The 14,299-nt window shown below is 35.1% G+C and overlaps 1 protein-coding gene and 1 long non-coding RNA gene across 7 annotated transcripts in view; one reads left to right on the plus strand and one right to left on the minus strand.

The window, feature by feature from the left end:
- Positions 1 to 3,021: 3,021 nt before the first annotated feature.
- Positions 3,022 to 13,929, minus strand: LOC130010946 (uncharacterized). Of its 3 annotated transcripts, none has more exons than XR_008786234.1 (3): positions 13,776 to 13,929; positions 4,144 to 4,287; positions 3,022 to 3,932 (listed from the first exon to the last, which is right to left on the minus strand). It is a non-coding gene; the product is annotated as an uncharacterized LOC130010946 (long non-coding RNA). The 3 variants fall into 3 exon arrangements; XR_008786233.1 differs by lacking the exon at positions 13,776 to 13,929 and adding an exon at positions 6,979 to 7,068; XR_008786235.1 differs by lacking the exon at positions 13,776 to 13,929 and adding an exon at positions 5,021 to 5,088.
- The window catches only part of LOC126812430 (xanthine dehydrogenase), a 32,779-nt gene continuing 31,895 nt past the window's right edge, over positions 13,416 to 14,299 (plus strand). For 2 of the 4 annotated variants that reach the window (XR_007675926.2, XR_007675927.2), the window contains exon 1: positions 13,416 to 13,647. The gene's annotated coding sequence lies outside the window, so the exon portion shown is untranslated. The remainder of the gene's footprint in view (positions 13,648 to 14,299) is intronic. The other 2 variants (XM_050538822.2, XM_050538823.2) reach the window with 1 other exon arrangement.

Genomic DNA, 14,299 nt, shown 5'->3' on the forward strand with positions numbered 1-14,299 from the left:
CTTTTTCTTGATCGTTTTGGTTGACATTTTCTATAAATTTTTATTTTAGAAACAATCATGGAATCTAAAACACCCATCAACATGGATGCATCCTAAAACACCATGGAGTATATTAGAAGAACAAACAGAAGGTAAATCAATTCATTTTAATAATGGATTGTACATTGAATTAATCTGAAACAGACCCTAATAATTATTATTACTAGAAATTGACACAAATGGGTTGCAACACATATAATGTAATATGAATATTTTTAAACTGATTTAAATTCAACCATTTCTGTTTTTACTGTAAGTTCTAATCAGTTATGTTCGGCGAAATACACAAAGAATCCAAATTGAATGGAAGTCTTCTGCGTCTGGTTATTCCAGTCTACGGTGGTAGTATTCTCCTGTGGGATAGCCTCGTTCATTGAATCGCTTCATTACAAATGGCGATCGAAAGCATTCTGGTCTGCGATTTGTGTGCCAATTTTAAAAACTTTCATTTTGTCTTAAATATTGGATATCAGAAGTCCATCTTTTCACGTTAAAATAACAACATCAACGTTGATTTAAATTGACCAATATATCATGTTTGCAATGTTGGAGACTGTGGGTGATACTGAGTTAGAGACTTGCATCCTTTAAACACAATATGTTTTTCTGAGAATTCAAGACATTACATGTATTATTCCAACTCTTTTAACAGAAGAAGAAGAAATACGTAGTACAATAAATAGGCAAGAGACATCCATAACAGAGGCTGAAACAATACCAGAATTTGATGAAGTCTCTTTAGCTGGTGAAATGGAGAATGGGGATAAGGTGCCAAACGAAATAGATGCATCACAGGGAAAAACAGAGGTAGCTCTTGATAATTTACAGATATCCTTACTTTAAAATTATTATTGATAGTTATGTTGTTGGAAATAGAATCAAAAATTGTATTTATATATCTTTAATTGGTATTGATTTACTATTTTATATGAACTGTTTTGTATGACCCAGAATTTTATTTATTATTATATAAGTTATTTTTCATTTCTTTTGTTTTGTAATATACTGCACCTGCCCATGTATTTGTCTATGCACAAATTACCCTTTGTTAATATTCCTATTTTCTGCACGTAGATTAGACCACAGACCTTTAATGTTAGCACCAAGCCTCGAGTAAAAATATCTGAATTTCCAAGAGACCAAAGATTACGATATAGATCTCAGACCTTTCCCGCAGGTTTCAACAAAACTGATCCATCCAAGGTATTCATGATAACACCTAATCCAACAAAGATTAGAATACAGAAAACTGATTGTGTAAACCAGGTCTCTCCCTTCTCAGTAATGTTTGGCGGTATTGACCTAATGGGAATGAAGTTGATCGGTTCAAGAATTCACTCATCAGTCAATTTATATGTCATTAAATAAGAATTTCAAAACCTTTTACCTTAAAACATGATAAATACAGTTAATTTTATAGTTTTCATATATAAAAACATTATTCAAAATGGGTTACTTTTAAAAAAAAAAAAAATTATTGAAAGATATATTTTGCTAATTCACAGTAAAGAAAATAAATTTTGAAGAGAAAGCCCTGGTGTAAGCACATGGACATATTGAATTAATAAACCATAAATGTTCTCAATATGCACACCTGTATCCTTATTTACATCCTAATATGACTTTATGTTATGTTTTTTTTCTTTCTTAAGTTTTTTTTTTAAAAGCACGAACCATATGCATGCAAATCGTATCCATATCCAATTTCTAAATTGTACTATTGCATGTATGTGTACCTGTTTAAATAATATTTAATTATTATTTTGAAATTCGCTGTTTCATTTATCTGTTTCATTTTTCTTCAGACTTTCTTAGGAATAAAAGTTGAAAGAGATTTTGCTAGAATACAACAGGATAGAAAAGGACGTAGAGATCATTATGGTGGTATTAATTTCCAGGAAACTTCGAGATTTGGGAAACTTTGTTCTCCATTCCAAGCATTACAGACACCTGTAAGTCATGGCCACCGATTGATTTTCTCCAGTTTCACATTGGATTAGATTCATAGACAAAGTTCATATTGCTAATAATATTGAAAAATTATGTATTGGGTTTACCTGATTCATTAGTGAGCGATCAAGCTTCATTCGATTAAAATGATCAATTTGGTTGATTAAAGATACATTATGGGAGATTAGATAAAGAGCTGGGTGTTCTCACTATAATAGTTAAAAACTAGATAATGTAATGGCAATTCGCTGAAAATTTCAGTCAAATTGATCCAATATGAACAAGGAATAAAGCAATTGAAATTTCGGCCTAGCCTAGATCGATCATCATTACTAAAGTCGGTACGATAAAAAAAGTCTTGATTATCCATTTCATGATTAAATCATGAATGAAAGATGAGCAGCAAATCGGATCGTAATCTTGAAAATTTTACATATTAGATAAATCGTTTTTTGAGATATAACCAATTTTGTATTCCTGTGTCCACACCGTAAGTCAAATTTAAACTAGCAGTAGTAGTAAAACAAGTCCATTTCTATTAACTTGTGTAGGGTTTGTCTTGTCCCCATCACTTATGGTATAGAGCTTGCTGCATCACTAATGGAAATAAATCATTAGATTAATTCAATACTTTTCTTTTATTTGGGCCTAAATTAAACACATTGATGTAAGCCCACAAGAATGTACATGCATTAGAACTATGGCTAATCTGGAAAACTATGTCAATACATCAACTTTTAAATTGTTCTTTTACAGGAATTACGAGCAATACAGATGCCTAAAAATTTGCCATTAAGTGATAGAATGTTAAGTAAAGGATATACCAGTGATAATTTAACACAGGAACAATTAAAAACAATGGACTTTTCTCTGGTTCGTCCCGACTCATCCCTTTATGGTGCTGATGAACCTTTGGTAAAGAAAACATCCAGTCGTAGGCAATCTGAAGATAAACAAGCGGGAAAATTACCACCTATAAAGTCTGGAAGATGGTCACGTCTATCATCTATTAATATAACCAAGAAAACTGCCGCTTTAACATAATAATAATCCTATTACCTAAATCAGTTTTTAAAAACTTAAAATAAAAAATAAAAATATGATTCCTCCGTCCAACGGTATACACATAGTAGTAAAAAATATTATTGGTAGAATGTCTGATAAAGATGTAAATTATTAGATAAAGAAATGTTTTATACAATTTTTATACACCAATTTTATGAACAACTTTCAGCACATTTCCAGGAATTGGTGTTTTTTGCCTAACGAGGAGAATTTTTTTTTAAAAAGCATTTCCGGGGTTATTGCACCAGACCTGACTTGATAAACATATATATTATCTCAAAGGTTCTCATTCTAAGCTCTGGTCAATTGCCAGGAATTGTCAGAAATGGGGTAAAGATCACTATCTGTTGTTTTATGTCCTGCCCATGATGGCTACCGATAGATAAAACAATGTAGGTAGACGATTATTTAGGATCCATTAGATGATGATATGTCGTCAGCTACTTATAGGCCTCGACATATTTAAAAGGGAACATACCACTACTCAATCCAATTTCAGGAATTTCCCCAAAACAATTGTAGAGTTATGCTCCAGATTTATGATAATTGGTTATACGTTATTATCCTGGTTGTAGTGTTTCAAAAGAATCCCGAAATAATCTGGTTACAGTTTGCATGGCAGAGCTGGTAGTGCACATATGTCAACTTGTCTTGTAATGCTACCTTTGTTGTTAAACTTGCATTGGTAACTGAGTACCAAGCCAAGCTTGTGTTATATTTATGTGCAACAGTCTATTTTTATGTACTTCATGTTGCATCTTAATTACCTATTTGATGGTCAATCATCTTATTATATCAAGCATAATATTATCTTACGAGATTGTTTCTGTCAAAAAATTCATGTTGTTGCCTGTCGGATGCCCTCATTGCCAACTTGACTTGAAAGAAATAATGAATAATTGATGTCATATTGTTATATTATTTTCTTGATAGAAATCATGTTGTATATGTAAATGTGCATATAAATTATTTATTGTTAAGTTTTCTTTAATAAAAGCTTATTTTATTGTTTAATTTTAATTTATTGAAACACAGATTTAATATAAATTCATATGGGCTATATTTTCTGGGTCTAATCATTTAGTTTACCACTTATGGAGCGGGAGGTAGTGGGGTTCTAGATCATAACATCTGTCACTGAGTAAAGTTGTGTGGTTTCGACACCATGCTTGTGCATGACAAGAATAGGATCGCCTGCCTAACCTCATCAATTTTCTCCAGTTTCATATTCCACTGAAATAAAAATATATATCATTATATGTTAGTCTCAAAATGTTGAATGGATGTTATAAGGTCGAACACTGGGTTTGATATTTCTTGTCTGTGGCTTGTGTTAGTCTGCCCACTCTTTAACTTGGCCACTCTTTAAAACAATGAAAACAAATACACAATTCACATAAACAGGTATACCCTACTGATTTGGTGCAGAAACAAATCTAAATCTATTGGGCCACTTTGAAATATCTACAAGTTTATGTATATAATACCAATATGGGGTGATCGAAGGGAGGGTTTCAAACCCACAGAGTATGAGGGATAAAAATAGGGTTTAACGTCCACTTAACACAAACTAGGTCATTTCAGGACTAACATATGGTTTAATTTTATTTCAATAACTCGCTTGAGCGTAGGGGTCTTTTAAGCAGTGGGAGGATGATGATTAGATCGAAGATGAATGAAATAGCGAAACTGGAAACGTACAGGGATGTCATCGCTAAAGTACTCAGTGATTCAGGCTGTAACACCTGTGGCTTCAGCCCCATTATTGATCGGAAATTCAACTGGCTACGTCACTGCTAAATATGACAAGACATTGGTGGCTGGGTTATATTACGGAATTCCGGCAGAAAACCAGAGAAATTAAGTTTAAAGGAGCCAAGTCGCTAATATTTGGGACCTAGAAATTGACACAAATGGGTCGGAATGCATACAATAATGTAATATGAATGTATATAAATTGATTTACATTCAATCGTTTCTGTTTTTACTGTAATTTCTAATCAGTTAGGTTCCGCGACATACACCAGTATTCTCAATCGAATTTCAATCTCTAGCTTGTGGTTATTCCAGTCTATGCCGAAAGCATTTATTGGACATGCTCTCCAGATAAGAATATAGCGTCACCGTTTGACATGACTTGTGGAATATGCCTAGCCTCGTTTTTCGAGTCCCTTATTACACATAGCGCTGAAACGCATTATATGGTACACAATTCGTGTACCAAATGTAAAATGTTTATTTTGTCTTAAATATTGGATATCAGAAGGCCATCTTTTCCCGGTAAGATCACAACATCAATGTTGATTTAAACCGACAAATAAGTCGTGTTTTCAATGTCGAAGATTTTGGATGATATTGAATTAGAGACTTAGCTACTTTAACTTTATGGATCCATCTGAGCCAGCCCCCAGTTTCGTTTTCACTGAGATCCCAGATGAATTGATGCTAGATAAATCGGACATACTGTTATCAGTCGAACCAACAAAGGATGCACCTATAGACTTTCTAAACATGAAATGACCGAATCAAGTAAAGCTCTGTCAAAGAAACATTGATAATAATGTTCTCTTGTGGTGAAAATAAATAACTATGTGACGGCTTAAAGGCTCAATACCACTCTTGTTGTAACTGAATAATATGTCCCAATCTTTATTCTCGTCAACAAATTGTACTATTTTAGAATATTTCAATTATTTGATGATACAAATTTCATCTTAACACACCTTATTTAAAATTTTTGAAAAATTCAACATAATGGTTTGAAACGTCTAACGTAAACCTTTTCAAATGAAACTTCGATTTAAAAATATTTTCGAACCCTCTGGACAAGTAAAATAGGATGTAATGGATAATTTACACAACAGGTAGGACACTTAATTTTAAACATCTAGTACTTCTTAGATAGAGATATTATTTATTTTCTGGAGCTTTCAAGCAAGCAAGAGTGTTTTTGTCCCTTAAAGCGGATAGTATGTAGGGGTACCCATCATTGGTGATCATTTTGACCGTGTTCCCATGCATGGAGATACCACTCTGATATTTGGTGTGTATGACGATTACAGGATATGTCATTTCTGGGCAAAAAAATAGCCTGATTGTCATCCTGGTAGGTTCAATGTCAAAGGTCGCACAAAAAGATGTTTTTCTGACAAAATCATCGCAGAACATCAAATGAAAGGACCCAGTCTGCTATGTATTTTGATACCAATATCATCGAGATCAGACAACTGTGTGTTGAGTTATGGCTGATAGAAGCTGCGAAGTCAGTCGGATGGCCCAAATCTTTGGTGACCCATAAAATGGGTCCCATGAAGCCAAATGACTCAAAAATTGGGATAGTGTTTTCTTTCAGGGTGGACATCAATCCCTGTAAGTTAGGTTAAAATCGGAGACAGAGTGTCATAAAAGTGTGTACACTTGACATGGAATGCCCGCCGGGAAAACGCATTTGCGTCTGTCAAATTGTCTTGACATTGTACAAGTGATGGAAAAAATAAAATTTTAGTGGTTATAAAAGGAGATATAATAAAATTATTCAATCCCGCAAAATGAAGTGCCCGAAATCCGGTACTTTTACTGACCATTGGGTGGGGTGATGCAAGTCCCAACCGCAGAGTTTAAAAAAATCACACAATTCTGATTTTGATTCAGGGTGTCTAGTTCTCAAACTCGAACTGCAGTTTCAGAAAATTCGCTCCGCTAGGCGCTATCTTGCCGTTTTTTTCGGAGATTTTACTACATTTATTTTGCGATTTTAATCTCGCAGAGCTGTGACTGGGTCTTTTATTTTTACACGAGCATGTTAAATTTTACTAGAATGGTGTATATACATACGATAAATATTACTGTGTGAACCATCGTAAATTTTAAACGGATTTCTTCGATTATGAACAAACTACTTAACTTTGGTTATTATAAACTTACCTGTGTGTTTGTAATGAACTCCCGTTCGATAAAATCCATTGCACAACTAATTATCACAACGATGAGAACAAGTTCTCTCTTGAAAAATTTGAAAATTTACTTGTAATTTCGACAGAGTCTGTTCTGATGTGTAATAATATCAATTATTATATATTCATATTTGCCGCGTATGTTAATGCGCATGCTTGATTAGTAATAAAGAAGTTAAATGGCCGCCATTGTTGAGTCATACCACGACATGGTGTCAGAAGTAAAAGTCAAAATAGTCAGAGCATTAGATTGCTGAACGAATAAAATGGCCAAATTTAATCCACCAGAAGCTTTCAGGTTTGATCGCCCGTCAGAATGGCTCGAGTGGAGGGAGCGATTTTCTCGATATCGCCTTGCAACGAAACTTCACGACGAAGATGGAAATGTGCAGGTTAGCGCAATGATTTATGCTATGGGTCCCGAGGCGGAGCACGTGGTTAAAAGTTTTACATTTAGAAATGACGATGAAAAGAAAGATTACGATGTTGTACTGCAGAAATTTAATGATCATTTTATTCCAAAGAGAAATGTAATATTTGAAAGGTCAAAATTTCACCAATGTGTCCAAAATGCGGAAGAAACGGTTGAAGCGTTTGTTCGTAAACTTTATGATTTGGCTGAGCATTGTGATTTTGGTGCCACTAAAGACGAATGCATACGTGACAGAATTGTAATAGGCGTATTAGATAAGACTGTTTCACAGAAACTGCAAATGACCCACAATTTAACGCTAGAATCTGCTATCAGTTTAGCAAGGCACAGTGAACTAATTAAAAGTCAAAATAATTCCAAAAGTGAAGAGAGTACCGGTAGTAGTGGTAGTATGAATAATTTTCGTACCATGAAACGAGAAATAGATGCAATAGCACGAAGGTCCGAGACTCACGGAGCATATCATCGACGTTCAGATGACAATTTTAGAGGCAGAGGAAGATTCAGAGGGGGACATCATTATCATAGTAACAATAATTCAAGGCAATTTCAGAATCCAAGACAGCGATATTATTATCATAATTATAATCCAAACAGGTATAGAGAATACCGGGAAAATAGAAGAAATTGTACACGTTGTAGTCGTAAACACTGGTTAGATGAATATTGTCCAGCTAGTTATTCCAAGTGTAGGAAATGTCATCAAGTAGGCTATTTTGCAGTGTGCTGTAAGACAAAATCTATAAGGGAGATAACCCGGACAGTGAAAGACGAACCAAACTGTAGTACCCTCCCTTTAATCAGTAATGTAGATTCCCATGAAGCCACCCGCAGTTGTTCCCCTTTAGTGATTCCTGATAAAAATCAAACCGAGTTTTTTCTTGGTTCATTGACATCCACAGATTGTTTGCAAGATTCAGAGCCGGCGTGGAATATTTCATTGAGAGTTGAAAACACCTTACTTCAGTTTAAAATTGATTCTGGAGCCGATGCGACTGTAATATCTGAATTAACATTTAATAAGTTGCGTTCACGTCCTATTTTATACAAGTCTGATGTTAAGTTTGGAAGTCCAGGTGGAAGGTTAGATTGCCTAGGATATTTTATAACAAACCTTGTTCACAACCACAAAACTGTTAACATTATGATTTACGTTGTTAGAGGTAATTTTGTTCAGAATCTGCTTAGCCGCACAGCAGCAGTTTGGATGGGACTTATACGTAGAAACGATAGCAGTTGTAAGGTTGACAGTGTTGAAATTGATACTGAACTTTTTGCAGATATAGGTCTCTTAAAAGGGGATCCAGTAAAAATAATACTGAAAGAAGATGTTGTTCCATATTCTGTACATGCAGCTAGACGAATACCAATTCCGTTATTACCTAAAGTTGAATTAGAATTAAAAAGAATGATTGATCAAGATATCATCGAAAAGGTCACAGAGCCTTCCGACTGGTGTGCCCCAGTGGTTCCGGTATTAAAACAAAATGGTCGTGTTCGATTATGTGTCGATTTACGTCAATTGAATAAAGGCGTTAAACGCGAAAGATATGTTTTACCCGCATTAGAAGATATTTTACATAAAATGTCAGGAAGTCAATACTTTTCACGTCTAGATGCATCCAGCGGATTTTATCAGATACCACTTGATACAGAGAGCTCCAAATTAACCACATTTATTACACCTAATGGACGATACAGATTTAAACGGCTACCATTTGGAATTACCAGTGCACCAGAAATATTTATGAGAAAAATGTCTGAATTATTGACAGGTTTGGACGGAGTAGCAGTGTACATGGACGATATATTTATATTTGGAGTAACGCTTGAAGAACATGATCGCAATCTTTCAGCCGTCATAGAACGTATTAAAGAGTCAGGACTTAAACTAAACAAAAATAAATGTACCCTACGTCAAACCTCAATTGATTTGTTAGGTCATGTTGTCACCTCAGGTGGCATTAGCCCACATCCAGATAAAGTACAAGCTATCCAGGAATTACGAGTACCTAAAACAGTTACAGAATTGAAACGTGTCTTGGGCATGATTAATTATTTAGGTCGATATTTACCGAACTTGTCTGATGTATTACAACCTCTTAACAAACTTTTAAAGAAAGATATTGTTTGGACTTGGGGTTCATCCCAAGAAAACTCTTTTAAAACAGTCAAAGAATTGATAAGTAGCGCTCCTGTATTGTCATTATTTGATGTTAGTAAACCTACAATGATAAGTGCAGATGCTAGTCAGTATGGAATTGGAGGTGTCTTAATGCAGCAGCATAATTCTGATTGGAAGCCAGTTGCCTACTGTTCTCGTACTTTGACAGATGCTGAGAAACGATATGCCCAAATTGAGAAAGAGTGCCTAGCTTCGGTATGGTCGAGCGAGAAATTTTCCAGATATATTTGCGGACTTGATTCGTATAAATTATTAACTGATCATAAGCCTTTGGTGCCTCTTATTAACCGTAAAGACATTGATCAGGTTCCTATTAGATGTCAACGTTTATTGATGAGATTAATGCGTTTTAATCCAACAGCTGAGTTCGTTCCAGGGAAAACATTGTTGGTGGCGGATACTTTAAGTCGTAGTCCCTTAAATAATGCAGAAGACAGCAGTAAAGAACAGGAAATTCGCATGTTTGTTGATTTGATAACTTCTTCGTGGCCGACATCAGATAAATTACTTACTAAGATTCGCAGAATGACCGAGGAAGATCCTACGTTAAAGAGTGTTCTTTATTACGTTCAACAGGGATGGCCTGAATACATTAGAGACGTTCAAGAAAACGTTAAACCCTATTTTACTGTTCGAGAACGACTGAGCAGTGTTAATCGCGTACTCACTTATGGTAACAGAGTTATTATTCCGTCACAACTAAGAGATGGTATTTTAAACCGCATCCATGAAGGACATTTAGGTGTCACAAAATGCCGAGAACGCGCACGTTTGTCCGTGTGGTGGCCGAAGATTTCGACAGAAATCCGTAATAAAGTGTCTTCATGTTTATATTGCTTAAAACAACGACCTACACAAAACAAAGAACCTTTGATTCCAAGTACATTACCTGATCGACCTTGGCAAAGAATAGCTTCAGATCTTTGTACATTTAAGAATAAACAATATTTAATAATAATTGATTATTTTTCGAGATACCTAGAAATCATCTATATGCCGACAACTACAAGTCGTTGCTTAATATCCAAGTTTCAAGATGTGATCGCAAGATTTGGTATCCCAGAACAGTTAATTTCGGACAATGGTCCACAATATGTGTCGCATGAGTTCAACAGCTTTTGTAATCGTTATGGTATAGAACACATTACGACCAGTCCACATTATCCACAGGCAAATGGGGAAGCCGAGAGAGCGGTCCAAACAGCTAAGACCATTCTTAACCAGCCCGATCCACACATCGCTCTCCTGAATTATCGAGCAACCCCAATAGAAGCTACTAAATGCAGTCCAGCTCAACTACTAATGGGACGTCAATTACGTACAACGTTACCTACTTTACCAACAAATTTAGAACCTCAATGGCCTGATTTAGAAAGGGTGAGAGGGAAAGATGAATTGTATAAAAACAAGTCAGAATCTAACTTTAATCGGTTTCATGGAGTTAAAGAGTTATCCGAATTAAAACCTGATGATAAAGTCTTTATTAAACTTGACAATGATAAAAAATGGCTAATCCCAGGAATAATTGTACATAAAGCTACAGAACCCAGATCATACATTGTAAAGACAAAGCGTGGAATTTATCGTCGCAATAGGCGTCACCTTCGTCTTATTGGAGATCATCACGATGACTTTAATATACCCATGGATGATGACGACGATGATTGTTTAGACATGGATATGCCAGTTGAGAATATAATGCGTCCAAATCTGCCAGTTGATAACAACTATATCCCCGAACTACCACAACCACTTAGAACTCGATATGGTCGTATTATACGGAAACCTTTCAGATACAGATAAACTGTACACTTATTAAAACAGTTAAATTATGCTTAAAAGTATTGAGCTGTATTTTCATTTTATTTAAGACTTTAGTTTGAGACATACTATGATTGTATGTATTGACTTACTTTATTTTAAAAGGGGGGAAATGTTCTGATGTGTAATAATATCAATTATTATATATTCATATTTGCCGCGTATGTTAATGCGCATGCTTGATTAGTAATAAAGAAGTTAAATGGCCGCCATTGTTGAGTCATACCACGACAGAGTCGATGTCAACAATGTCTTCGTGACGTATTGGTCGAATCCAATATACCTGTTGCGGGGGTTGGTTAACATTGAAAGATAGTTTGACAGCGCGATCATTTTGATCGTATATGGGTTTGGGCGACGAAAAATATCAATTGAAGGCAATTACATAGGAAATGAAATGAAATGGGGTTTAACGTCCTACCGTTTTGCTCCGAACTGGGCAATTACATAGGAGATTTATATGGAAACCATTGATCGCCAGTCTATCAAATTTTCTTCACAATTAAAATATCACTGATTGCATGGATACTCGTAAAAATAAAGTCATGTATAAACTATAAATATCCTATCTTCTTTATGTTATAAATAATTTAACAAGGATCATGAAGCTTAAACTCCGAATTCTCTGAGTGTATTTTTAATTTTATACGCATTCTTTCGATCGAATAATAACCGCTTCAGTAACATCTTTAAGCGTGTTGCGGCAGCCCTCAGCGTGTCTATTAGGTGCCCGGGTGGGTATATAATGCTACTAAGTCCGTATGGCCCCGTAAGAAGCGGAACATTAATTCTCGATTCGACAGTTTTGACCGAAGTGTGATAAAGCCCGTAAAACGAATGTATAGTTGTGTTTGTGCGGCATGCGTGTTCAAAAGTAAATAATCCCATCCGAGTCGCTAATCAAATAATTAGAACAAAATATTTCAAAAAGTAAAGCTATAAAATTTGCAGAGATTTTACTAGAATGTAAAAGACGGTAACTAAATACAGGAATGCGGGTAGTTATGTGTGCGAACGCTCAAACTCAATGCCAATTGTCGCAGGTATCCAGACCACTCGGACCAAAGACTACTCGGACTAAGACCAGTCGGACCAAAACAAGACCAGTCGGACCAATTAAATTATATTATAAGGCTAGGCAATATGCTACTTATTTATTATTAAATCACAATACAAAGAAGCAAATAATTCTTATACGGAATTCGTATATTTAGAGTTGTTTGGTTCAATTTTGTGTACGGAAAATAAATCAACGATTAGTTTTAAAATTAATTAATAATGGTGCCAAAAAAAATATCAATCTAATTTTTCTTTACTCTTGCAATGAGACTCGGTATGTCCAGACTTTTGACAGTTTCTACATATACGGGTATACTGTTCTTGTCTGATAGCCTAATTTTACTTTTTCCACATTCGCGGTATCCCCAGTGGTTTCATTCCGTTCTACCCCACTAACCCCTGGGTTACTATATATGGGGGGGGGGGGGGAGAGACACGTTTTCAAGTTATCCGCCCTTGATGCGTTAATATAAACAGCACATAATAATACGAAGACCGGACGTTTATATGCCCCTTTTTAAACGTGACTACAAGTGTGGTTCTCGATATTTTGCGATTTGGAATACAATTATCAATTTATTCAAACAACACGTTATTATTAGTTCGAGTAGTCATATTAAAACACACACAATTAGCAATTTATTCAAATAACACTTTATTATTGGTTCGAGTAGTCATACTAAAATAAACACAATTATCAATTTATTAAAATAACACTTTATTATTGGTTCGAGTAATCATATTAAAACAAACGCAATTATCAATTTATTAAAACAACACTTTATTATTGGTCCGAGTCGACTTTCTGTTGGGTCCGAATAGTCTTTATGAATGGTCCGAGTAGTCTATTTGTTTGGGCTGAGTGGTCTATCAGTTGGTCCGACTGGTCTTCAACCGAGTGGTCTTTGGTCCGAGTGGTCATGGATTCTTGTCGTAATTGTACTTGAATTTCGACCTATGCTGTCACCCCTAATACGAAATGATATCTTCCGCAGAGTGACGTAACCATCTTCCATATTGGTATTTTTCTCTGGGAAAAGTTTGTGATATTTCAATTTTTCAAGAGAGAACTTGTTTTCATCGTTGTGATAATTAGTTGTGCAATGGATTTTATCGAATGGGAGTTCATTACAAACACACAGGTAAGTTTATAATAATATTAATAACCAAAGTTAAGTAGTTTAAAGTTCATAATCGAAGAAATCCGTTTAAAATTTACCAAGACTCGGACAGTAATTAGGTTGATGAATAATACATAGGGTCAACTAACACCCATAAACGAAAATCTCTGGGTCTTGGCCCCTTGGCTCAGCAATAGATTGCTAAACTTCGAAAATGTTCATCTCTGAACCCAGGTGATAGTTGGTCCTATGGAGAGTTGACATAGGCTACCATGGGACTGACAATCAATTAATTGTTTGAATTAATATTATCTTGTTGCCCAAACTCAAACGCTCGAAAAGGTCGTGTGCTGTTTTGATAGCAGCACACGTGATTGTTAAAATTTGTCAATCTTTACCCCCAATCATGATATTACGATGCATTACAACTCACCACGTGACAAGTGCATGATGGAGACTTTCGAAAATACAAGCAAAAACATTGACTTTTCAAGAGAGAACTATTTTTTTCGTTGGGAAATTTAATTGTGCTATGGATTTTATTCAACGGGAAGTGATTTCAAACACATAGGCAAGTTTTTAATAACATTTATTCAGTAGTTTGTTCACAATCGAAGAAATCCGTTTATAATTTACCACGGTTCATACATTTATAGTCATATTCAGGTTCATA

This window comes from Patella vulgata, chromosome 2 (assembly GCF_932274485.2).
Source record: "Patella vulgata chromosome 2, xgPatVulg1.2, whole genome shotgun sequence".
NCBI classification, from domain to species: Eukaryota; Metazoa; Mollusca; class Gastropoda; family Patellidae; genus Patella; species Patella vulgata.